Source organism: Pithys albifrons, chromosome 5 (assembly GCF_047495875.1).
Source record: "Pithys albifrons albifrons isolate INPA30051 chromosome 5, PitAlb_v1, whole genome shotgun sequence".
NCBI lineage: Eukaryota > Metazoa > Chordata > Aves > Passeriformes > Thamnophilidae > Pithys > Pithys albifrons.
In genome coordinates this window covers 16,475,675-16,500,562 of record NC_092462.1, presented here as the reverse complement: position 1 = coordinate 16,500,562, position 24,888 = coordinate 16,475,675, and the positions used below count along the sequence as shown (strand labels likewise).

Sequence of the window (24,888 nt, the reverse complement as noted above, 5' to 3'; positions counted from 1 at the left end):
GCTTTCCTTTTGATTTGCCTGAAGCCTCACTCATTGTTCTAAGTAGTAAGAATTAAATCTTGTTTAACGTGTCCAAAGTCACAGTACCTCTGCAAAAGCAGCCTCTGTATCATGTGTATTAGTGATGTTATAACAGATCACAAATTGGTAAATGAGAAGATGAGAATCACACAGTGAAATGAACTCAGAGGAGACCAGAATTATGGCCCAAGTTAAATGAATGTTGAGCCAGTAATTCACTGTGATGTTTTGGCTTTTGGATATTCTGCTGTTTTTCTTATGCAAATTATCATTTCAAAGGGAGGAACGGGAGACAGCTTCAGGAAGCACTATGATTCATTCCCATTTCTCTACCTATGCTTCATGCAGACCCTGGCACCAAGAAGGTGACCTAGTATTTAACTACGTCTAGGTACATTGTTATCCTCTCAAGGCATTAAAAAAAATCTCAAGTAAGATTCCTTTGAGATTGTGAAAGGGGCTTAGAAATACAACTTTGAAAATCATCAGTGGCAGACCCTTTTGTCCAGCTTGTGTGTGGTGGTTTCAGCTTTCTTTTGGAAATAGTAGGATATGGAACTGGGCTTCCTTTCAGATGTCCAACAGGAAAAGAAATTGCTTGGTGAACCTAACTTAGTATTTTGGTTTGGGGACTTCAAAGGCAACTGAATATCTTGCTCTTATAGTCTCATCTATATAGCTGCTCTGCAGCATCTGCTCTCAGTAATTTTTTTAAACAATTTCATTTTGCATTTTCAACTCTAGAACCCTTGTGACAGAAAAAAGGAAGCATAATAATCTACATCTGCAATATAGTTAATAAAATAAAATAAATAAGAATGTATTATATATTTCCTTACAGTATGTGACTTTATTGTGACTACATACAGTTAATGAAAGATGAGATTGTGATCCTTACATGACAGTTAAGGGCTTAAAAATTAATTATCAAATAACAAGCTGTTCACCATAAAAATGTGACCATTAGCTACCTGTTTTTAACAGCAGCTGACAATCGGTGGAGGACAGAGGCTGACCAGGGGCTTTGCCATTGCTTTTGTTGCCTAGAAAAGTGTGCTTTCTGCTCCCACAGCCATAGGAATCAATCTCCGTCTATTCACTGTGTCACGAGAGGAACAGCGAGTGCCAGGGTTGAATAACATTGTCCATTCCTCTCTGACTTCTTATCTCTGGTCATTAACTGGGACAATGACCTAGTGCTGCAGCTCAGTCAGTAATGTCACACTGGTTTATGTTAAGAAGTTAATAATTAGAAGTTTCTAATTTATTTTACTTTTGCTTCATGTTACGCAGCTTTAACTAAAATGCACTGATTAGTCTTGGACATTATATAATATTTAAGTGGTGATAGATTTCTCTTAATATTACAAAATTTTCTTACATTCCACTGTTTGGAAGAGAGAAGAGACCTAGTGAAATAAGGATGCTTTAGTTTAAAACTCATTTTATCAGTTAAGCAATTTTCAGTTTCGTATTTTAGATTGGTTACGCAAAGCTCTTAAGCATATCCATCAAAGAAGTAGAACTCTCTAGACTAATTACTTTCCTGAATCTGGACTGTGAAACATAACTGAAAGCTGTTAGATTGAATATATGGTAAATATGAGGGGTTTATTGCAAACTAGAACATCATTTAATGAAATAATCCAAAGTCCAGTGAAATCAGTAGAAAGGTGTCTGTTGACTACAGTAACTCAGTACCAGACAAAATGTCAGCTGCAGTAATTTTTTTGAGATTGCAAATATCTTGTGTAATCAGAAATGAAGTTACTGGACTGGCACAGAAAATTATTCCTAAGGTTGAAACATCTGTATCAATCATAGAAAGCTTCTCTGTTATGAAAGTAAGAAGTCTTGTATTTTATATAAATGATGTGATCTAAAGACAAGATGCCACTGATATTCAGACAATGGGCATCAACAAATGCTGTCAGTATCTGTGCAGGAAGATCTATCTTCCCTTTGCCCCACTGTGAGCTTATTCCTGCTGAGGATGAATACCTTTTGGGAGATGTGTGTCTTCTCTAAGCTGAGACCGTGGATGTTAATTTCTTGCCTTTCCTTTAGTACTGTTTGGCTCTTGTTTATTTGAAAATTGACACATCTTGTTTGTTTTTTTTTTTTTGCTAAGCATATTAGACTATAACCTCAATGAAAACCTGAAGTTTGGCTATCTTGAGATGAGTCAGGACTAGCCTTCTACTGATTCCCTTCATATATGTTTAGCTGCAGCCAATTGCTAACCCATTGCATGGTGTGTTTATCCAGCTGTGTGCTGGACATTTTGTCCAATAGGACACCCCGAGAAACAGTGCGAACTGAGATCTGAAAAGATTACATCAGCTGTCTTCCCTTGATTAACTAGGCATAAAAGGAAATAAGGTTTGATAAGCAGGACTTCTGATTCATGAAGCCGTGCTGGCTGTGACCAATGACTATGTTGTTCTTCAGGTATTTTTCAGTACCTCCTAGGATAATCTTCTCCATAACTTTACCAGGCACTGAAGTGAGACTGACTAGCTTGTTTCTGGGGTCCTGCTTCTTGTCCTTCTTGAAAATCAGGACAACGTTCACCAGCTTCCAGTCAGTTGGGGCCCCTCTGGATTCCTAAGACTGCTCAAAAATCATTGAGAGAGACTTTCTGATGACATCAGCAGCTTTTTGACCATTCTGGGATGAATCCTATCAGGCCTCATAGATTTGTAGGGCTCCAGCTGGAGCAGCAGATTCCACACAGTTTCAGGGTTGACTGGGAGTTGATCATTCTCAGAGTTGGTCCTCCAGCTCGGGGCACTGAGACTTCCTTGGTGAAGACAGAGGCAAAGAAAGCATTAAACACCCCTGCCTTGTCTGTGTCCCTGCTTGTGAGGTGACCATCCTCATCCTCTAACAGGTCAATGATATTTCTGTACTGCCTGTTGCCATTAATACATTTGAAAAAACTCTTTTTATTGTCCTTCACGTTCCTGCCTGTCTTCAACTCCAGTTGAGCTTTGACTGCAAGGATTTTGTCCCTACAGTGGCAAGCAGCATCTCTGAATTCGTCCCAAGCCATTTGACCTGGCTTCCACTGGGCATACACCTTCCTTTTTGAGCCTATTTCCAAGAGAAGATTCCTGCTCAGCCAAACCAGCCTTCTGCCTCATTTGCTTGACTTTGAACATTTTGAAATTGCCTGTGCCCTTAGGAGGTGATGTTTGAAAAGGGACCAGAACTCATGGATCCCAGCACCTGCATCTCATTAGGTAATGTTTAATGTTGCAGCATTACTGTCCATTTTGATTGAACAGACAACTTCTTTATTAAAATTTAAACAGCTGCCTTTTTCTTTTTTTCCCCATTTTTTTTTGTCCAACCTTTATAGATACCATTTAATTTTCCAGATTTATAGGTACATCACTGCTTGTGGATTTTACTTTTTTAAAATTTTAATTAATTTTTAATTTACTATTTTTCCTAGTTACAATCTTAATATTTTCTTTTCCTATTTTTAACACAATTACCAGTTATGTAATGCACATGAAGTGCAGGGAAAATTATTTTCAAGTATCTATAAATTTGGGTGGACTGAATGTGTGATGTACACAAATTTGCCATCCTCTGAGATCTGAAGGCATTTGGATTTTGTGTGGAGATCTAGTACAAAACAGAAAAGAGCCAAGCTATCAAACCCTTTCCCTTTGAAAGGGAGTTGGCTGTCACATCCTTATCATCTGTTCCTAAACTTCACAGTGTTCTCCAGTGTGACTTATACAATTGTAGTACTGGCAGGGTGAAGCCAGAATTTTAATGAAGGGGGTTGTTTTGTTCTGAACTTTTTGATGAACTCAAATGCATCAAGAATGTGCATATCTGACAGTACAAAGCAGTGCAGGACAAAGACCTATGCTTGTTCTCTGTCAGAAAGGTTTTTAAGTGTCTTTCCATTTGATGTGCTTCATTCCACTGTAGAGGAGATGGAAAGGCTGTAGATTAATTTCTAGCATCACTGACCCACCAGTATGCAGAGAGAAGTAGCTGTAAATCCAGAAAAGGTATTAAAATAGCTATCTCTTTGAATCTGAGAAAAATGTTAACTAAATTCTTTCTGTGTACCTTAACAAATTTGAAAATAATGCCTTTGTAATACATTTCTTTATAGAAAGGACATCGAGCCAATTACAATAGTTACTTTGGCCTGCCTACAGATGATTTTGCACAGTAGGTAAAGAAATGAGAATTTCTTACAAATATGGATACATTTTTCAACTTAACATCTCCATGTTGCTTAGATTGATGGTCCTTTCAGAACTAGTGGTGCTTCTGAGCTTTGCTTTAGGAAACAGCTGTATTTGAGTCCAGCCTGTGAGGGCGGTAATTTTTAATCCTCCTAATCTGCAGCTGGTGATGGCAGGATATTGGAGTTTCTTGCAAAGAAATCAGTATCTCTTGACTCCTCATTCTGTGAGCTCTTTGAATGTGTGTGGAAAACTAGTGCTGAGCTGCACTTCACAAAAGGTTGGTGAAATCAAACATGAGATTGTGTACATGTATCACAGTTACATAAATTTGAGTAACTATAAAAAGACACATGCTTGCAAGGGCTGCTGCATGTTAATTAATCCATAGACACCTACTGATTTGTGCTTTTCTTTATATGAATTATGCTTAGAATCTGTGCTTATTGCATAGAATACAGTTGATAAGTTTACATTTGATGAAGAAGCAAATTCGTTGTGGTTTCTTTACATGTAATTGCTCTGTCAGGTGTATCTTGGCAATTTCAGTTGCTTCCTGGAATGTGGCAGCATGTGCTCTCCTGTTTTATTTATAGGATTGCCTTCTATTTCTGTTCATGTTGCTTGCAGAGAGTTATTTGAGAAATGTACTTGTGTTTATTTCTTATTTAATGGTTTATTCCTTTGAAGAACTGGTAGTGCACCCTCATTTTGCAGGCCTAGGGAATCCCAGACATTAAATTACTGGCAAGTAGTGCTGCTGCTTTGTGCCTGTATGGGTTTGAGGAGTGACAACTAATCAAGACATGGACCTGTAGGAGCTGAAGACTTTTCAGATGAAGGATGTAATGGGACTCTGGGTGCTGTGAGTAGGGAGAATATCTGTCTGCTTGGCAGTGAAACCTAATGGCCTGTGGGGTGATGTTTCTGAAAGCATTCCTCCCAAGTTTCATTTATATACATTTTAAATACGTGTAGTCTGAGCTTGCTATTTAGGCACTAGGCTGTTGTGAATTATATATTTATCTGTGCTTTCCATGGGATAAAGAGAAACACACAGTAAAAGGTGCTGATGCCAGAGAATGAATTTTCTTCATTTTACATGGTTAGTAGTTTTATTCTCTTCATGAGTAGGGGCTGGGCAGTCAGTGAAGTCTGTCACAGTGGTAGACATTGAGCTAGAGTTGACATGAAATGAGTAATGCAGGCTGTTAGCATGGTATGTTTGTGATCTATAGCCACATTCACATTTGTGATTAAATACTGCTCAGCATCCAGTGGCAATCTCCACTTGTGTCATTGTCTTTCTTGAAGAAGAGAGTATTTTCTGACATGAGACTGAAGAGCAGTTTGCCTATTCATGACTCTTTTACTGTGAACAGAAATGGAGGAATCTCAGTACAGTCAAGGATACTTCAACTGATGTTTTCCTCCAAGACAAGACCATCACTGTTTTGGCCATGCATGTTGCAAGAGAAAAATCATTAATTAGCTGGAATTAGCTTATCCTGGGTTGTATACTTGTGAGTTATGACAGTTATAGGTTCTGTATAAGTACAAGGAGGGATACTCCTGAAGTGCAAAGACATGGAGGTCCATACTCATTGTGGTGTATCATCAGCACTGTGAATACAGCTGCAGACCCATGAGAAGAGGCTCATTGGCGAAGCAGAGTGAATTTTAATTCTCAGAAAGGAAATGTGTTCCTTCTGCAGCATATAATTGTATGCCTTGCAAACAGGGGAGTATAGGGAAGCTTAGAAGGTTTTGTCACCTTCATGCTGTTACAATGATGTATCTATAGGACTTCAGGCAGCTTGAATCCTTAATCTATTTTACTTTTTTAGATTATGTATATTTTTTCTAAGACTTAATCATTTGTACTTATACCTTGGTTTCCTTTCTTCCCTCTGAAACAGATGGGCAGTACAAAAAATAATTTTTTTCCCCTCACTTTTGATAAGATGCTTCAGTCTGTCAGGCCATTCTTTTCAAAACCACATGTAGAAATTCAAGGTTTATTTTATTTGATTTAAGTTTATTTCAAAAACTCAGACAAACCAGGGAAATCAGTGTTCAGGGGGCACATCATCATGTGTTCCTGAACGCCCTAAGCCTAGACATTAAAGAATCTTCCTTTATGTCTTATCCCACACCAGCTTGGCTCAGAGTCTGTTTTTTGGGATCTCTCAAGGCATCAGTTTGGCAAACAAACCAACCTAACAAGAAAGATAATAAAATACATTCTTCAGAATTTAACCTCTCCACCTCAGGCTCCCTTATTTTATCTTATGGGTGAAGTCCTATAGAGTAATCAAATTATTTTTAAAAGAAAGACTTGTCTATCCAAAACCAGACTACATATTCTCAGCCCAAAACTAGAGTGTATCATTGCCTCTTGGAAATCAAACCAGATACAATCTTTCAATGAGCTTTTACAATTCCATTTGTTCACCACTTTTAAATCTTTTACTGGTTTATAAACATGACCTATTGTTGTTGTCAAGGATGTCTCCTAAACGTTTTGTCCAATCTTTATTCATAATAGCTATTGTATAACCTTCACAACCAGGTGCTTCATAGTTTCTGAAGGTCAGGGCAATTCAGCATCTTATTGGACACCCACTTTGTAGCAATTTCACTGCATGTAGTGTCTGTGACAGAAAGAATTCCAGGTTCTACTGTGAAACTCTGCATAGTGTTAATAGTACCTGAGTGCTTCATGGTGGTGTGCTTCAAAATAGATTGATTTGGCCAATGTATCAGCTGCTAAAACTGTTCCAGTCTCCATGTTAAGTAAGTGCCTTTTCAGTGTTCCCTCGGTCAGCAGCAACTGGGATTCATTAGAAACAACTTCATGGAGAGGGTTTACATTATTGTACAATTGAGAGATAACAGGCTTGAATATGGCAACATGGATTCATACCTATAATGTGATGAGGAAAATAAATCATAATTAAACAGTGAAACAATAATGAGCTTATTTCCCTCAGTGGTGTTAAAATTTTGCATTTATCTGTAGTTAAAATGTATGCAGTTGGTCCCACTGGTTTGTTTTCCACCCACATGCTTTGGCTGATGAGCAATATGTTGGCTAGCGAGGGATTCTTTTGTCTGTCTTGGCATTCCAGTTTGAAATAGAACTTCTGTTCCTGTAGGCACTGGGATTTTGTGCTCAAAAAGCGATTGGATAATACCCATAGTACGGAGAAAGCTGATAAAAGCTCATCTAGGTGAAAGCTCCTGTCAGTAGAAAAGAGCAGTGTAAAGACAGATTCAACAAACCATTGAAACCATCTTTGTGAAAGACAGCCAGTTTTCACACTGAACTGTGACTCAGATGAAGTGTGTGTAGGCTGCTCTTGGGTGGGAATTTGAGCAACCTGATCTAATGAAAGATGGTCTTGCCCACAGCAGAGGGAATGGACTAGATGATTTTCAGAGGTTCCTTCCAACCCAAACCATTCTAAGATTCTATAATTCATGCTTAAATATTTAACACTCGTTCTGATCATCAGCTTTCACACTTGGATAATTGACTTGGGCCAGCATTTGGGAGGAGAATTAGCCAGACAATGTACAAGTTGTATTCTAGTCAGTGTTGCAACATCAGCTGAAAATTTCTCTAGAGAAGCTGGGATGCCAATTCTTACTGAAAATATTTTACTCTTTTTGTGAAGTTCTTTTATTTGCACTTTTTCAGTGTCATTCTGTCATATTTACGTAAAAAGAGTTACATTGAAATCTCCTGTTACAGTGTGTCTCTGATATACTGGAGTAATTTTTGACAAATAAAATGTTCTCCTGTAAGCCAATGTCCTATAGGTGCTCCTTCATATGTGTAATTATTTTTTTTCAGATTAAGCCAAGAAGATTTTAGTAGCACATTGACACACACAGATGTGCTTTGCTTGTGTGTATTCATAGGGGCTGCAGTAGACTTATACGTTGACAAGGTTTTTAAAAACATTTGCTGTGCAGTGCTCATGGTCACAGTGTAGATGAGATGTTGTCTTTATTTTGGATTTGCACTACTCCAAGCTAACCCCTAGTTAACACTGCAGAATTTTATTTCATTGGTAATTTCTCTTAGCAGATTAGTTATCCGTCCTGCTGGAATGCCTTTGCTTGGACTGTCATCTACAGATTTATCCTTCTTTAGCAGTGACTGATACCAATGAACCTGCTTTTCCTACCACTGAAATAACTGGTAGCGTTTCCTTTAAATACTGATATTAGAGGAAGACATCTTTTCAAGAGAAGAAACTGCCTCAAATTTATGGCTACAGGTTGGCTAAACAAGCCCATGTCTAGGTCTGCCTTTTGTTTGCAAGTGGATTTTTGTCTTGGTGTACACCTAAATCATGATTTGAAGTTTCAAAAAATTACTAAGTCATTTTGGTTTTACATGGAGGATCTTTGTATGTTCTCTTTTTTTAATCTTTTGAGGTTGTTGAGTATGTTCTCTTGCCTTTCTGCAACTATAAGGGAAAGTGACATCTTTTAAATAACAGTTAAAATTTTTAATCTGAAGCTTTGAAAAAAACAAAAAATACCACTGGACTTTGGGATACCACAGTAAGACTTGCCAGCACTAGCAGTAGTAGAAAAAAGTGAGCTAAGTTGGGCAGTGGCTCTTGTTGTTTGAAGGATTGTACACACCTGAATTTGGAAGGGCTACACTAGGCTGCAGACTTACACAAATAAGTAAACCATTTCTTTTGCTGAGGATTATTTATAATTGAAACAGAACTCTGCTTTTGTGCTGATGGTGTTTGGCTTTAAAATTGCCTTCATATTAGAGCTTTGAAATTTGTCCAGGGAAGACTTGAGGTTAATTTTGTGGACTTGTCATGGTCGAGTACCTTTTTGTCTTTTTTCCTTCTTCTCTCCCAACTCAAAGTAGACTTCTTGCAAATTGGGTTTCCTTTCTGTCAGCAGCAATAGCTGCTTTGTGCTCTACTGACTCTACATGTCTTGGAGAAGTTCTGCTTCAGGAATTGTCTCTTCTGTTCCAGGCATGGAAGTGCTTCTCCTGTGGAGCTGGCATAGTGTACAAGTCATTTTATTTTTATCTTCATTGAAATGCAGCTGGGACTAGGCATGAATGCACTAGGCAGCCTTGGAAATGGAAACATCTTTCTGTGACTGGTTTAATGTGCCTTTGTGATTGAGAATTGGAGGTATCCATCTTGCATTTTAAACATCCAATTCATTATTGCTGATGCTGTGAGTTTCATTTGTGCAACATCTCTTTCAACATGTGGACGATAAACTGCATTATGCTTAACAATAGGATAGAGATTTCTTTTTATATCATGGTCGAATGTTGTTCAGAAGTGGTAATCTAGTGAATAGCACATACTTGCTAGTCTAGAAAAGAATCTGGTGATCTTCTCTAACCATTCAAGTAGTACAGGTAAGTTCTGTCTACCAAAACCCCTAACCCTGTAAAATCCCAAACATTGCACAGTGGGCATAGGGTTTCCCTTTCAGATGTCAGTTTGACAGCAAATGCTGCCTGATTCTTTAAGTATGAAGCAATTCTACTAATTAAGATAGGCATAATTGCTATATTCATTGGAATATTAGATTATTGCAGACCTAATGCCCTTTCTGCAATTCACTAAAATGGTTTGAGTGGTAGTATATGGCTGTTAATTTGGGGGAAAGTATGTTCTGCTATAGGCCAAATGGATGCATGTCTCACTGAAGAGTGGGCTGTCTTGCACCTTACAGACTGGGTTGTTCTGCAATCAGGTGGGAATAGTAAACCACAAATATGAATTTATTTTTCTTTTAGTGTATCTTTGAGGTAGGAATCATAATAATAATAAACCACCAACATTTTAATTGAGCAGATTTTGGACATTGTTTGGATAATACAGAGAAAAAGGAGCATGAATTATAACACACACTGTGAAAGAAAGAGTTGCAAAGAATGATAAAATACAATTTCATGTTTCAAAAGGCAGTGTCTGGTTTAGAGAGACTAATTTCTCTTGAAGGACTAAAATCCCCAAAAATGCTAAGGAGAGAGTAGTTATTCTGAAGCATTTCTCTGAACTAATGAAATAGCTAAGTAACAAAATACAGTGACATATTTTTTATAAAAGGATTCTGCCTATGATGGAAAAGAGTGTTGTAAGCTGTTCCTCCTTGTGCCCTGCTTCACTGCTACCTGTATGGCTTTCCTAAAGCCTCTGAGGTGCTGACATTTGTTGGGAAGTGGATAAGAAAATTAATTCATTTAAATGAAACACTGAGCTCCTCTGGTCAGGTTGATTGTGGTCTGTTTGATCAGATTACGGTAATTCATATGCAGAGGCTGTTTAAAGGTATATTTGGCATGTGTAAAGCAACTGACTCAAGAGTACACTAAACATACAAGCTCTTCATTGAGAGCAAAAACTCTCAAAATTTTCTAGATGTCATGTACTGGTTCATCATGGAAGTGGTCATAATCCTGATTAACCTTTCTACAAGTGATTAAATTGGTATATAAATTTTTTGTGGATTCTTTTATGTCTTTGCAAGCCTAACATTCTGTTGAGCACTGTTCTTCTGTTGCTACAGATTTTATTCTTTGTAAACAGGAATTCTCCACTGAATATAATGTGAATTGCAAGGGCATGTTCCGTTGTGAAGAACAAGTTATGAAAATATCTGTCAGAAATAATTACAGTTGATCCTGCTGTCGGGCAGGAATATAGATTGGATAATTTACTGGTGTCTTCTTCAGCAGTGTTTTTTATAGCACTGTTACCAGGAATATCAGAATTTAACTCAAAGTAGTGATAAAATCACTTGTAAGGGAAAAAAGGAAAAGAAAAGTTATTGATCTTCTATTCTTGACTTTTCTTCATGGTTTGTGCCATGGGCTTCCTCGTCCTTGACTGTGTAGAAAGAAGAGTATGATCCTCTGTTCTTCACTGTCATCTAAGGGTGTCTTAAAGGCCTCAAACAGCTGCTTGTTCCTTTTAAAGTTTAAATCTTAAATCAGATGTGGCACACAGTACAATCCTTTGTAGAAAGCTAAGGACATGTGGAGGTAAATATGTCATGTGGTGGTCTGAAGTGCATATTTTGCCAAGTTGTCTGGAAGAGTGACATTTAAGCACCCTATAGAAATGGAAGAAGCTGGAAGGCTATTGGTTGCTATAGTCCTCTGCACCCCCCTTCTCTAGATTGTAAGACCTGTTCAGGACAGTAAAACAAAGAGAAAGATGGCAATGTATAATTGGTAGGATGAAGAAAAGGTAGGTTGGTAAATAGTTCTTGTAATGTCATGAGTTTGGTAGAAATTCAAGTGTTAATACTCTTCTTAGAGTGGAGAACAACGTATCTTTCTAGTGTACCCTTTCCTCACCAATATGCAGCTGCTAAGTTTTACTGATTGCTTCTCTTAAATTTCTGCACCTGATTATTTCAACACTGACGTTTTGGGGAGTTTAATTTACCTTTCCTCACAGAGTTTCTTTATTTCTCCAAGTCAGGAATTGTTTTTCTCATATAAGCCTTCAGGACTGTGCAGAAAGAAGGTCCAGGATGTGGATTACTTAATCTTGTCCAACAGTACATTTAAGGAGTAATGAATTGCCTGTTGATTTGCCTTTGGAACTGTTCTCTATACCTAAAGGTCCCTAGCAACAGAAATGTTTTCTACATCTGACAAATTTCAATCTCTGACTGTCACAGAGTGATCTCCAGGCTTTTTAATATATCATGAAAATACTGGCCTTAGAAAGGCAGCAGATGGTTTGAAAGAAAACGGCTACTTTAATGAGGGAAAATGGACCAATTGGTGTCCCTTGCTCATGGTATCTGTACGGTTTTGAATTGGAGCGTGGTAAAATGGAGTAAATGGTCCCAAAATGAGCTAACTGTCCCAACTCAGACCCAGGCTTCCTTAACCCTACCTGTCTTTTACTCCTTTGACAGCTGTCTTCTCCTGGGACAGAGGTGAAACTTCGACAGACCGCATTTGTTGAGCAGTGCTCCCCAGATTCGCAGCTCTCCCCAGGAAGACCTCAAAACAGTTCCAAGTGTGGCACCTGGACAAAATGTAATACTTCGCTGTCAGACTTCCCTATCCCTGGTAAGGCATCTGGGGCCACCTAATTACTGATGAAAACAAGCTTAATAGAAAGGAAAATCCCTGTAAAAGAAGTGACCTACTAGGAGATATTACATGTTTGTGAAAAGTTCATATTGCACTGTGGTGAGGGTACAGTAAAAATACATGCAAAGTAATCAGAGGAGAATGAACACAGGAAAAGGAACACTTTCTAAAGGTGTTCTGTGGTTTATTGCTTTTAGTCTGTGTTTTCTGAAGAAGAACTGATTGTGACCAGAGACTTCATTTATTAAAAATGCCTATGAGTGTTATGACAGAGCAGGTTTTGATTTGGCCAGTCAATGAATCCTTGAAAACACATTGAATGAAAATGAGGCATATGTGACAGCTCTAAGCTTGGATGGCATGGTGAGGTAGAGCTGATGTATTTAGCTGCTTATCTTACTGTGATATCTATCACCTCTAAATCTAGTTCTAGTACTATTTCCCTTCTGTAAGCGTGACTGCAGCTGTGGATCCTATGCAGAGCCTTATGTACATATTTACCTCTCTGGTCTAGAGAATATTGCACATACCAGTATTCCCCTTCGGCCTGTATTGAAATTTTCGCAAAATCAAGATCTCAATATGCTTGTAATACTCTTCTCTGTGTAGTATAGCTGTGTAGTATTAGAAGTAGAATATAATAATAGTGTAACTCTTAATATAAAACATGAGTTAGCAGTGCCCAGTACAATGTGACGGTTCTTAGTTCATATTTAATGCCTGTACATTAATAAAAAATGACTAATCGTTATAATGTGCTAAAACACAAGGACTAAAAGTAGTTCTGAATGACACTTTGTTAAATTAATTTGCTAAGCAATGCTGAGAACAGCTGCAGAAAGTCACAAAGCATTCTTGTATCTTATGTAGCCTACTTTTTTGTTTTCTTTCACTTGGTGAGTAATTTTCTTAATTTAACTTGTTTTTTTTGTTTTTGTGGTCTTTTTCCTTTGGTAAACACAGTCAACTAAGCTCACAATAGAATTCCTGGCATTGATCCTACTGGAGGTATGACTGTTGGCTGTACGTTAAGCAATGCATAGAAGATTGGAATAAATGAGACATTTAATATTTGGACTCAAAGATCTTAGAGATCTTTTCCAACCTTAACAATTCTGTGTTTATATTTCTATTTGTGGATGCCCAGTATGTCATTTTAATATGGTCTGCCATTAAACAATGCTTGGGTGTTGCTGGAGAGGAGGTGTTAATTCTGCTCCAGTTGTTCTGCCTGGCATCACTTCAGGTCAGTCTGGCAACACAGTTCAGAGTCTGTACCAGGAATCAATTTTGATGGAAGCAGCATTGTCATGATAATGTTCAGGTCTGTCATACCTGTTAGAGAAAAGACAGAACTTCTCAAGAACCTGTGTTGTAGTGCAGCTCAAAGTGCAAGACAGGCTCAACCTGTGCTTATTGAGACACCCATGTTCTGACCAGATGAGTAAAGAAAAAACCTTCGTTTCCTCTTCACTTTGTGACTAGTGAAACTTTGCTGAGTATTTGGGTTCTCTAACATGTCCAGCAACAAATCAACAGCAACAAGAATCACTGAGATGGTGGAGCTGACTGTTTGTGGCTGATGTAGGGAGGATCTAGGCTGAAGCATGCAGGCTTCATACCTCCCCAGAAGTCATTTCTTGTATGTTTTTGATAGGATGTATGTGCTTAATATAAACAAAAAGAGTCCTCTGAGACCATAGTCTCTGTTAGCTGGATGTACAGGGCTTAAATTTCCAAGGAAGTAATTATTTACATAGTTTAGGTATAAGAAAGAACACTAAAGTTCTCACCATATACGACTGAGAATATTTTTAAATGTGCTGAAGCTGTGCGAATTCTGCCTTAGATCCAACAATAAATAGTACAGTTCAGCACAGGAATATCTCCAATATGCTGTGTTGGATACTGAAACCATGTCACTCACAAACATATAGATTTCACATATCTAGTCTGCCAAGACTGTTCTGTTCAGTTAGAATTTTTTGATGTGTCTTGAGACATAAATTTACATGATCAGAACGTAACTCTATTCTTGAATATTCTTTTGTTCATAGTTAGTATCTTCAGCTGTAACTTACAAAGACATGCTACTTGCAGGTAAGATGATGCTGTAAATTAGAAGGCCTGAGAGATTGTGAGAGAAAAGAAATCAAACATGTTTTGGATAGGACTGAGGTAGGATCAGTGTAGTACACCATTCAGAGTAATCTGCTGAAACGATTCTCTCAAAGAATGTGCTTCATTTAAATTATGTAGCATGGGATACTTAGCCCCTGTGTGAGCAAAGTAAAGGCAGCTGGTAAAAGGGATTAAGTCTGATGCTTTTTTATTGCAGAGATTTAGCCCTGTAATTCAGAGAAACAGGCTGGAGTCATGAAAAGGAGAATAGGACAATTTTTTTTCTGCTATTCTGTTGTGGTGAATAAGTGGCATTTCTGCTGATTGAGTTTCAGTTTTGGAAAGCATCTGAACTGTTTTATTTATGTTGTATTGCTGCACATATCTATGTATACTTGTGGAAAATCAATAACAGTATTAAAATGTCTGTCTTCTGTTTAAACCTGATTTGTGTAAATCAGAAGTGTTTTTATAATGTTGTGTCTCGGCAGTTGTCTACTGCAGTGAATTTGTTGGACTCATTAAACATCCCAGAGGACAAGATGTCCATAAATTCACTCAGATGAATTCATGAACACACAAACTACTAAAACCTGGATTTCTCTCTTATTTCTCACTCCTGATTAATTATGCTTTCAAAGGTTATTTAAAGATGAAGGATGAACAGATAAGCTCTATTCCATTAGGAAAACAAGCTAAAAATGTCATTCTGCATGGAAACGATTGGTATCCTGCTTAGCAGTGCCTGCAGAAATGCCACAGTTTACTCCAAGATGCTGCAGAAGAAGTGCTGTCTCAGTCTGTCCAGTTCACAGTGCATTGGCAGTCACCTGCAGGTACCTTCCACTTGAACTGAAGTGGTTCAATGTGGCATCTTTTAGGTGTGCTCTCTTCTAATGCAGAAAGGCTGAAACCACACTTGTGCAATTCACAGAAGGGATTTTTAGGTAACAACAAATGGCAACTGAATATAAAGTTTTGAACAAAAAAATAGGAGTGACAGCCAGATTCCAAGCATCTTATGCTAACCAATGTGTCTAGTTCTTAGTTATTGTTGCAAGTATCCTGAAGCATTATATTAAGGATCTTTTCATAATCTAAATGGGTCTAATAAACGTGGAACTTTTCTTAGGTGGATGTGTTACTGCTATAAAAAGCTGTGGCACAGATTTAGAGCTCTGCTTTTAATCAGTTTAATTAATGGTGGTCAGCTCATGCCAAAAAAACCCCCAGAAGACCCTTCTACTCTTAGCCCCAACTAAAACTCAAAGAAGAACACCAGATACCAACTGAAAACCAAAAGATATATACAAACAAAATATCCTGTGAAAGTAGCATCTGGTTTGGTAAACAATGCATTCTCGAAGGTTGTTATTTAAGCTGGTGGACTATCAAGGTTAAAAAGTAAAATTCAAAAAATCCACTATGCTCAAACACTTCTTGTGAGGTCTGGATCTGATATAAGATTCTATCTTTTTTTTCTTTTTAAGGCTTCAGCTTGTATGCTGGTAGTTGTAGGTACTTAAATAACATAAAATCTAAGCCTCTCTCTTTGCCATACACTGAAGAAAAGAGCATTGAGGACAAAGAGCTCAGGGGAGACACAGAATAATGGATAAAAAGTGTTCGTACTCATGCAGAGAGGTAGGGCAGGGGTAAGGTTACTTTTATAGCCACACTTGCAAATGCTTTTAAGGCTCATTCCACTTTAGAAATGTGTTCCATTTCCTACCATCATTCATAAATTTCAGCCCAGCACAATTTAAAGCTCTCGGTCGCTCAAAAAACCATAGAATCTGTTGTTATTCATGTGATTATTCATTTGATTTCACACCAAAACCCAGAAGCATGTCCTAGAAAAGAAAAAGTTAGCAAAAAAAAAAGAAAAAAAAGAATAAAAACACTAGATTTCACAGATAAATGTATCAGTTTATTCAGCTGCTCATTTCTGCACTCCAATATGTTTGGCTTTAAAAGTAAAATGCAAAAAAAGAAAGCACTTGGCTGTGCAAACAAAAATTGAATTTTGTTCCTTTGTTTCTGGGAAATGAGGATGGGTTTCTGTTAAGTCTTCCTTTACAGAAACCCAGTCTTCCTCAACTTTTGTTTTGTTTAGGAATTTGACCCATCCTATTTATATTAGTTTTCAGTAGGTGGATTAAAGCCAAGCACCCAAGCCACTATTCCTACTGAATGAACATATATTTTATTTTTCTGGTGCTTTGGTTTTATCCTCTGCCAAATGTGTGTGGAGGGTCTGGAGGTCATTACAAATACCATGTTTCTGTAGAACATCCACCTCCTACTTTTGCTTAGCAGACTGTACTTGGAGCAGGGTGGGGGAAGGTCTAAAAGGTGTGGGTTTTATCGTAAGGTTTGCAGTGAACAGTCAACTTTACCTTGGAAATACGTTTACTGTGCACATTATTGCAAAAGATTTACATAGCATAGGGTATGGAAACTATCCTATAGTTTCCTATATATCCTATAGTCTACAGGAGGCAAGAAACCATGTAAAGCAAATTTCTTGTCTAAAGTCTGTTGGTTTTCATGGATAGCTGTGGAGCAGCTTTGTGACATTTGTGGCATTCACTGCATGTTGCAGTAGCCCATGCTCCCACTTTGAAATGGAGAAAAGGCATCAATCAGCTGTCTCACAGTGGCATAATTCCTTGTAAGTGATGTCAGGTTGATTGGATTTATGTTGATTTGTCTTCTATGCAGCTTCTATGGGAGCTGGAAATGGTATCAGAAAACACTTAAGGGCAGTCATATCTGGTTGTCTGGGCATCTGCTCTTGTATAGGAAGCAGGCTCACACTTACTGGTGAGGGAATTAGTGTCTTTCAGTACAGCATTTTCAGCTTGGCACTAAAAAGTAGGCAGCTTTTCAATAGTTATGCTTTCTGGACACATGATGGTTGCAAGGTTCAAGAGAACAAGAAAATAGTAATATATTTTATATATGTATTTGTCATCTATTTCTCATAATATTCATATGTGTTTAGAAGTCTAGAAGATAGAAACTGAGAGTAAAATTAGGCAAGGTGTTGCTAGTGTCTGTCTAGATCAGGAGAGGTTTACATTTGTTTACATTTTACATTCACTAGGAAGTGACTCCAGAAACATATGTTTGGTGGTCTGTTGCTCATTCATACAGTCATTGCCTTCTTGTGGTGTGTTTTCATTGCCTGCTGCAAGAAAAGAGCTAAACGTAATTGGAATGTTACTGGCCAACAGATGTTTACAAGCACAGGTCCCCACTGAGGCTAATGTGAAGCTGCACTGTCCACATGGGAACTCTAGGAAGCATTTATGCCTTGGGCACACACTAAATGGATGAGATTTTCCTAGAACAAAAAGGGCATGTGTGTTTATATCTCCCTTAAGAGCTTTCTTCTCTTCAGATGACCATGTGCATTATGAACACATGTAAGGGACGTGATTATTATTGCTCATGATCTGATGGCATGTGTGCATGAAGCATTACAGAATAGGGAATAGAATCAATAAGTGGGAAGAGCTGGACAAAATAAATAGAAAGAAGGTGCTAAATGGCAAAGCTTGAAAATTACTCCTGCATTTACATGTAGGGAGTCAAAAGCAGGGTAAGGTGGTGTTCTGGTACTTCTTAAATTCTTTAGTAAAAGTGACTCATGTAAAATACAGGTTTACTCTTATCATGGCAATTTATCACTTTATGATACTCGTCTTGGATCTTCCAGTCCAAATTCTTTCAAAGTAATACATAGATATGTGTTTTAAGTTGTCTGTCAATAACCATGAAGGACTTTTCCTGCACAGTAAGCCTCAAATAGGAGGACCCTATTGAAGTTCTGAACCAGAATATCTTATTTGCTGTAACCATCAGATATGACAAGCTGAGAGAGCTGCGGTTGTTCAGCCTGGAGAAGAGACTCTGGGGAGACCTCACTGCAGCTTAGAATTTTCATATGGGCAGTTAGTGACAGAACAAGGGGCAATGGTTTTAAACTAAAAGAGATCAGATTTAGATTAGATGAAGAAAGAGTTTTTTTTGCTGTGAGAGTGATGAGGCCCTGGCACAGGCTGCCCAGAGCAGCTGTGAATGCTCCATCCCTGGAAGTGCTCACAGGCACGTTGGATGGCACCCTGAGCAAGCTGGTCTAGTAAGTGGTATCCCTGTTCATGGCAGGGGAGTTGGAACTAGATGATCTTTAAGGTCCCTTCCAAACCTGACCATTCTGTGTCTAATGAACATAGATCTGGATAGCCTTGGTTTTGATGTGAGGCTCAAATTCCTTTATTAAATTCCTGACCTCACTGTCCTTTCTGCAGCAGTGTATCAGTTCTGAGGTCTAAAAAGAAACGTATGTAAAGAAGTGTTTCTACCTATCATATTTGAAATTCCCATCCTTTGACTTTATCAAAGTCAGTTTGTTCCAATGCTACAGAACAAGGAGAAACAAAGGAAAAAATTTACTTTTTTGAGATGGTTAACCTTTGTTTTTTTAACACACTCTTCCTTGCTTTACTTGCATATGAGCCTATAAAAGGAACATGACTTTAATCATTCTTTACCTCTCCAGTCTAAGTTCACAAAACTGTGAATTATTTCCTAATGCTCCACTTTTCAGTTATCCAACCACTTTTGCTGGGTTTGTGTGTGCCTAACTTGAAGGCAGTATTTCCTTAGCCATTCTGCACTAGCATGGCAGGTTCTAAACAGCAGCACTGTAGGTGAATGGTTATAGTTCTGCAGCAGACAAGCTGTTCTTTCCAGTTTTGCATTGTGTTAGGTGTAGTTATTGATCATCAGTAACACAGGGCCTTTTCTTACTCCATTAAGATTTTCCTTTCTTATATTTTTAATCAATAGAAGCCGGAAAGTATCAAAATATTTTGTTTTCTGAAACTGTCATTTGATATCCAAGGTTTGCAGCGATTTTGCAATAAATCCTGCTTGCATCCTCAAAATAAGTAGTTTTAGCAGTGTTTTTGTTATGGGAGTAATTAATATTTACAAATGTTAAAGCTTAGAAGGCAGAAAAGCTTTTCAGAAGAGAAGGAATCTGGATTTTAGTTGTTTGAGAAATAAGCTGGTTTGTATCTGCAGAATTTATAGTGTAATCTGCTCATGGCCACAGGCTTGCACTCCAGAACTAAGCCTCTTATATTTTTTAGAGTAATAGTATTTTTAGTTGTGTGGCTACTGTATTAATATGTAAATACAAACCAAGGCAGGGATTGAGCATCATTACTTAGCAAACAACTGAAGCAACTGTCCTTGTTTTCATTAGAGAGGTTGGATGATAGATTTTTTGAAGGTTCCTTTCCATTTGGGTAATTATGTGATTCTGGTTCTGAATAACCATGAGGTGTAAATTAGTGGCTCAGTTCAGTGGCCAATTACATGGTTCTTTTAAAGGTATGATAAATACAGATGTTTCAGTTGATAAAGTTATTCCATAGTCCTGAACAGCTTTTAATATCTCATCATACGTGCTTTGATACAGGAAAGATGAGCATTAGTAGAATGTAATATATATTTTTATTGTATAAGTAAAAAGCTTGGCTAAGTATTATTTAGTTCAACATCATTTGTTCCTCTTAAGTGACCCAAACCATAAGTTTTTTCTCTAAATTGAATTCCACTGTTAGAGAAATTGCTGTTTGCCCTTTTGCCACCAAAGGAGTATCCTGAAACAGGCTCTATATCTGGATCTGAGTGAGTACCTTGGCCTTTAATACATTCCTCCAGACATCAGAGTTTTGCTTTTACCCAGGGTATTCATTCTTTTTGCATGCACTCTTCATTAATGGGGTGGTTAACATGCCTAACATGCCTGTTAAGAATGAGATCCAATAGTGTACAGTTCAATGTATTAGAAATTCATTCCAAAGTATTAGAACTTAAAATATAGTTTATTCAAATCTATTCATTTTCTCAATACTGCTTGATGCAGGTAGTAATTGAGTTATTTTCTTCATGTATTCTATAAAATACAGGTAATTTTCACCAGTCATAAAGTGTCAGGGTCTCCTGTGTTGAAGGCAAATAAAACTGAATTTGTGTTAGTTTGGAGATCATGGTCTGACTTGGGAGTGTATTAAAAATAGTGTTGATGTGATTCATTATATACCTTCAGGCAGTTTTGCCACTGACATTTATCTAAGGAACAGATTTTTATTGAATTATTTTTTTTTAATAGGGAAAACCAGATTTCCAAGAGGGAAGAATTTTTCATTCAGCTATGCTGAGATAGTTACCTCAATTTTTTGTTCTTTTTTCCTCAGAAAGAGAAAAGAGATTAAAATCAAGGGCCAAAACAACAACAACAACTTACTTTTACCCTTGTGGTAAAGGTTGCTATCTTAGGCAGGTAGTAAGTGTTTTACTGTGCTTCTCTCTTTCCAATTAGTTTTCTTCCTTTTTATGTGACAATATTAGTCATGGCCTTGCACAGTTACCACTGGAGGTTCATCCTTTGCAAATTCAGAGCTGTTTCCAACATCAAAGTCTAGTTCAATGCCTCTAGGAAGTGGCTAGATTTTATTTTCTCTTTGAATTTGCATCAGGGAGAGAAGATACTCAGCTGCAAAAGAAAGGGTGGTATGAGAGATTATAACGAGATCATCCTAAACTTTGACTAATTAATATTCTGCGGCATCTCACAGGAGTAGGTTCTTTTTCTGATAGTACCTCTTCATAAAAGTATTACTTGTGTATGTGGTTATCTTGTACTTTTATAACTTGGGCAAGGCCAGGCTTCGGGCTCATTTGTTACTGTCTTCTGCATGTGAGCTGTGATCAACAGGAAAATCTGTTTATTAGTCTTTTGTCTTTTGTTTCTTTGTTCTTTTTCATGTGTATTTCCTTCAAAAGCCTTTTCAGTCCTATTCCTAAATTGTTTCTTTAGCACTCTGTTTTGTCTTCCAATAGCTCAGTTTTAGAGCTACTTGCATTATCCTTGGGAATTTTTACATGCCATCACTTCTCATCCCGGTGGAAAATGACCTGCTTCTGCTACAATTTAATCAGGTTTAATCATGCCATTTCGTTTATAGTAGTAACATTCTCCCTCTCCATTATTAACCCACTCTCAAATTTTGATTCACATTTTTCCTCTGTCAGGTCTTGGAGCTTCTTGCTCAGCAATGGGTCTCCTGTTGCAATGCTGTAAATTAGATGTGAAAAAAAATAAGTGCTATGAAAGCTGCTGAAAACCATGAAGTTTTGGTCTTTGAAGACCAATTTGATAGTATTATTTGGACATACATATCCCAATCATAACTGGCAGCAATTATATGAAAAAAGTGGGCAAACTGCAGGCCTTCATTCTTGAGGATGTTAAAGACAACAGAGCCCACATTGGAAATTCTGTAGGAGTTTGGGGATCGGATATTACCATTCTCTGCCAGTATGCTTTGTCATGCTATGTGAATTTAGTCAGGACTTCATTATTTCCTACATTCTTCTTGTTGTTTATACAGAGCAGAACAGCTAAATTTTAGTACAGGAAAAATATAGTTACAGGAGTGGCAGCATTACTGAAAGTTTCAGAGCACTTGTAAGATACTGTGGGCAGAATATGTATTTCCAGATGAGGGATGGAAGAATTCTAGTACTAGAAATGCAAGAAATTATTCAAACACATTTTCAAATCGGGAGTGTTAATAATTCATAAAGGTTAATCTTTGAACATTGGTGTTTTTCAAGAAGATTTTTAAGTGACAGATAAATTGATCCATTTCCCCCCTCACTGAAGTGGGACAGGGCTTTTTTTAAATAAATTTAAGTGATGATGCTATTTCATTAGTTTTTTTTCATGCTCTGAATATTTATGTCCATGAATGAAACATAATGAGGCAGTCATAAATACTTTAACTTGCCTTTTGTGTAGCACAAGTAAAGAGCTACATGTCTGTGAAGACAGGGAGCATATTCCCTGTATCTGTTGTGCACATGCAATGTATTTGGGTGGTAATATCAAATAAGCATAAATGTTGAATTTGGCACTTGATATGAATATATATTGTTTCCTCTTATATTGAGATTATCACGACGGGGCTGGGCATAGAGGATAGCATATTATTGGGGGATATCCTGAAATTCTGTTAAAATCTTCCAGTTTAAAGCCCATACTGTGACAGATTTAAATCTAGTGATGTTTTACATACAGGTAGTCCTGTCTGTTTTATCTTCTGTTGCCATTCGATTCCTGTTTAAATTGGAACTTATACTTCTAATTTATTTTTTTTTAATTCCTCATGGGATTATTTTTCAAATAAGGATTTGAAGCATTTGTTTCCATTCTGTTTTGTTTTAAGACGTGCAAACACTTCTCAGAGTATAGTCTCAGGAGTGTAGGAGGTGGTGAGAACAGGACAAGGGCTACTTTGGCATATTCATTTCAAGTGCAGCAATACTGGTTTGAATACAGGTCAAACAGCCGCTGTGGTTTTTCTCATGAAGAGAAAAACCCTTTTGCAGCCCTGGATCAGTGTGGTTCTGCTGGGGGGTGATGTGGAGAGTCCTTCCTGTCTGGGGTGGGACAAAGCAAGCAGCACTGCAGCAGGGCAGCTGTCTCCTTCATCTCTCTGAATTAAAAAAATTATGTGGAACTTCCCTGAAGATCCAAATTTCTCTTCTGAATTTTCACAATAAGTTTTAAATATGCTGTGACAGGCCAATGGATTTGCCTTGTATTATTGGGAAAGAGGGATTTGCCTCTTGATTACGAGACACAGGGATGAGAAACCATCATGAAGATATTTTCTGAAAAGACAGTGACTGTGATGCTTTCTCCAGACAAGAGCTCATTAAGTGTTACCTAGAGAAGCAGCTTAGAGGCAACATGGTGGGTGTAAGTCTTGAGGCTCTCCTCAGATCAGAACAGCACCAGTTCAGGGCTCTCAGAAGTTGGCATCTGTTAGGCTTGAGGCAAACACAGCTTCTCTATCCATGATCCAGGAGCCAATCATGTGAATGATAAAGCAGCCTCAGTAGCAAAACAAGGCTCCCCAGGCCAAAAGATTGGCTGTCAAATTGCCCAGATATTCACTGGACACCAACATCATATAGCATTGAAGGTGAGGAAAGAATTCAAGGACAAGCAGAAAGATTTACTGCAAGAGGCTGTATTTGAGAGCTACAGCTACTGTTGGTTTTCTAGTGTCCTTTGGCTACTCTCATTGCATAGTTTCCTCTCTGCTCTCAGCGATTTTACTAATAGTATTGATCTAATCCTCTCAGTCTTCAAAGAACTGTTTGAATAATAATGAGGTAATCCTCCTGACCCCTAGAGAAACAGATAACCATTTTTAAAAATACGATGTCCTTATCCAGAAAAGGCAGATTTGATTGCAGCACTGCAGGCAAAGGAGAGTTCATGCCTAAAATTGGGGCTTGTCTTTAGTCCACATTCTGTTTTGAAGAACGACTTTTTACAAGGGAGGAGTGGAGTGAAGAAGAGGATGGCAAAACAGCAGGCTAGGTAAAGGCCAAGCCTCAGTGGTATCTTCACAATTGCAGGCAGCAGTTCCTTTGGGGACTGTGCCTTTGGACAGCTGAGAGGATTTTCAGGATTTTCTTAATCTTGCCTTTGTGGCTGCTTTCCTAATTTTAGTTCCTCTCAGGGTGTTTTTTTTTTTGATTGAAAGTAAATCATGTGTTTGCTGCTGAGTCTTGTATGTTTTTGCAGCTGCTGACATACAAATGCCTTGATCATGATGGAAATTTAGATCCAGTTGTGGTGTTGTTTCAGACACGTTTTCTCCCTATGATGCTACTGCAATCTCTCACTTCCCAGCTGGATGCCAGCCTGAGTTTTTACGAGGTGTTTTGTTGCATCAGCACTGTTCCTTTCTCCCAGCTCTTCCCACCCTGGGTGATTTCACTCAAGGTTGAAAATATAAAGTGTCAGAAGTAGGGTAAAGAAATATTGGATGCTCATGCTCTCACTTAAGGCTCCAATCTCCAGTGAGTGACACTGTCTCAGTAACTTCTTGTTTTCTAATTGCTTTATGTTGTAACACAATTATCTCAGCATCAGGCCAGTTCTTTATTCACTTTACACTGACATTTCTTAAACATCTCTAGTGATGTGGTGTCAACTAGCACCAGAAGAGATATGATCAAAGAGATTTATGCAATTGAGTGTGAATATATTTTCTGTGTGAAGGAATTAGCAGTTATGTACATGTGTGATTGCTTACAGGGTAATGAAGGGATCCTTGTAGTAATTCAATATACACTGTGTAAAACATGAACTCAAATCTGTTTGGTCCTGGGTACACTGTCTTACATACCTTTGTGCTACAGAAAGGTATTCTCATTCCTGGTGTGCAACTGGAGGATCTCAGCTCTGTAGTGATTTATTTGGTATATCTCAGGAATATGAGTATTGATCTAGGTCATTAAAATATA

At 37.8% G+C, this 24,888-nt stretch overlaps 1 protein-coding gene across 8 annotated transcripts in view; it reads left to right on the top strand.

Annotated features, from left to right (window-relative positions):
* Positions 1-24,888, top strand: part of MAPK10 (mitogen-activated protein kinase 10) — a 158,225-nt gene that overhangs the window by 44,541 nt on the left and 88,796 nt on the right. For 7 of the 8 annotated variants that reach the window (XM_071555759.1, XM_071555755.1, XM_071555758.1 and 4 more), the window contains one exon: positions 12,180-12,336. The exons of the other annotated variant lie outside the window; for it this stretch is intronic. The gene's annotated coding sequence lies outside the window, so the exon portion shown is untranslated. The remainder of the gene's footprint in view (positions 1-12,179; positions 12,337-24,888) is intronic. 8 annotated transcript variants of the gene reach the window in all.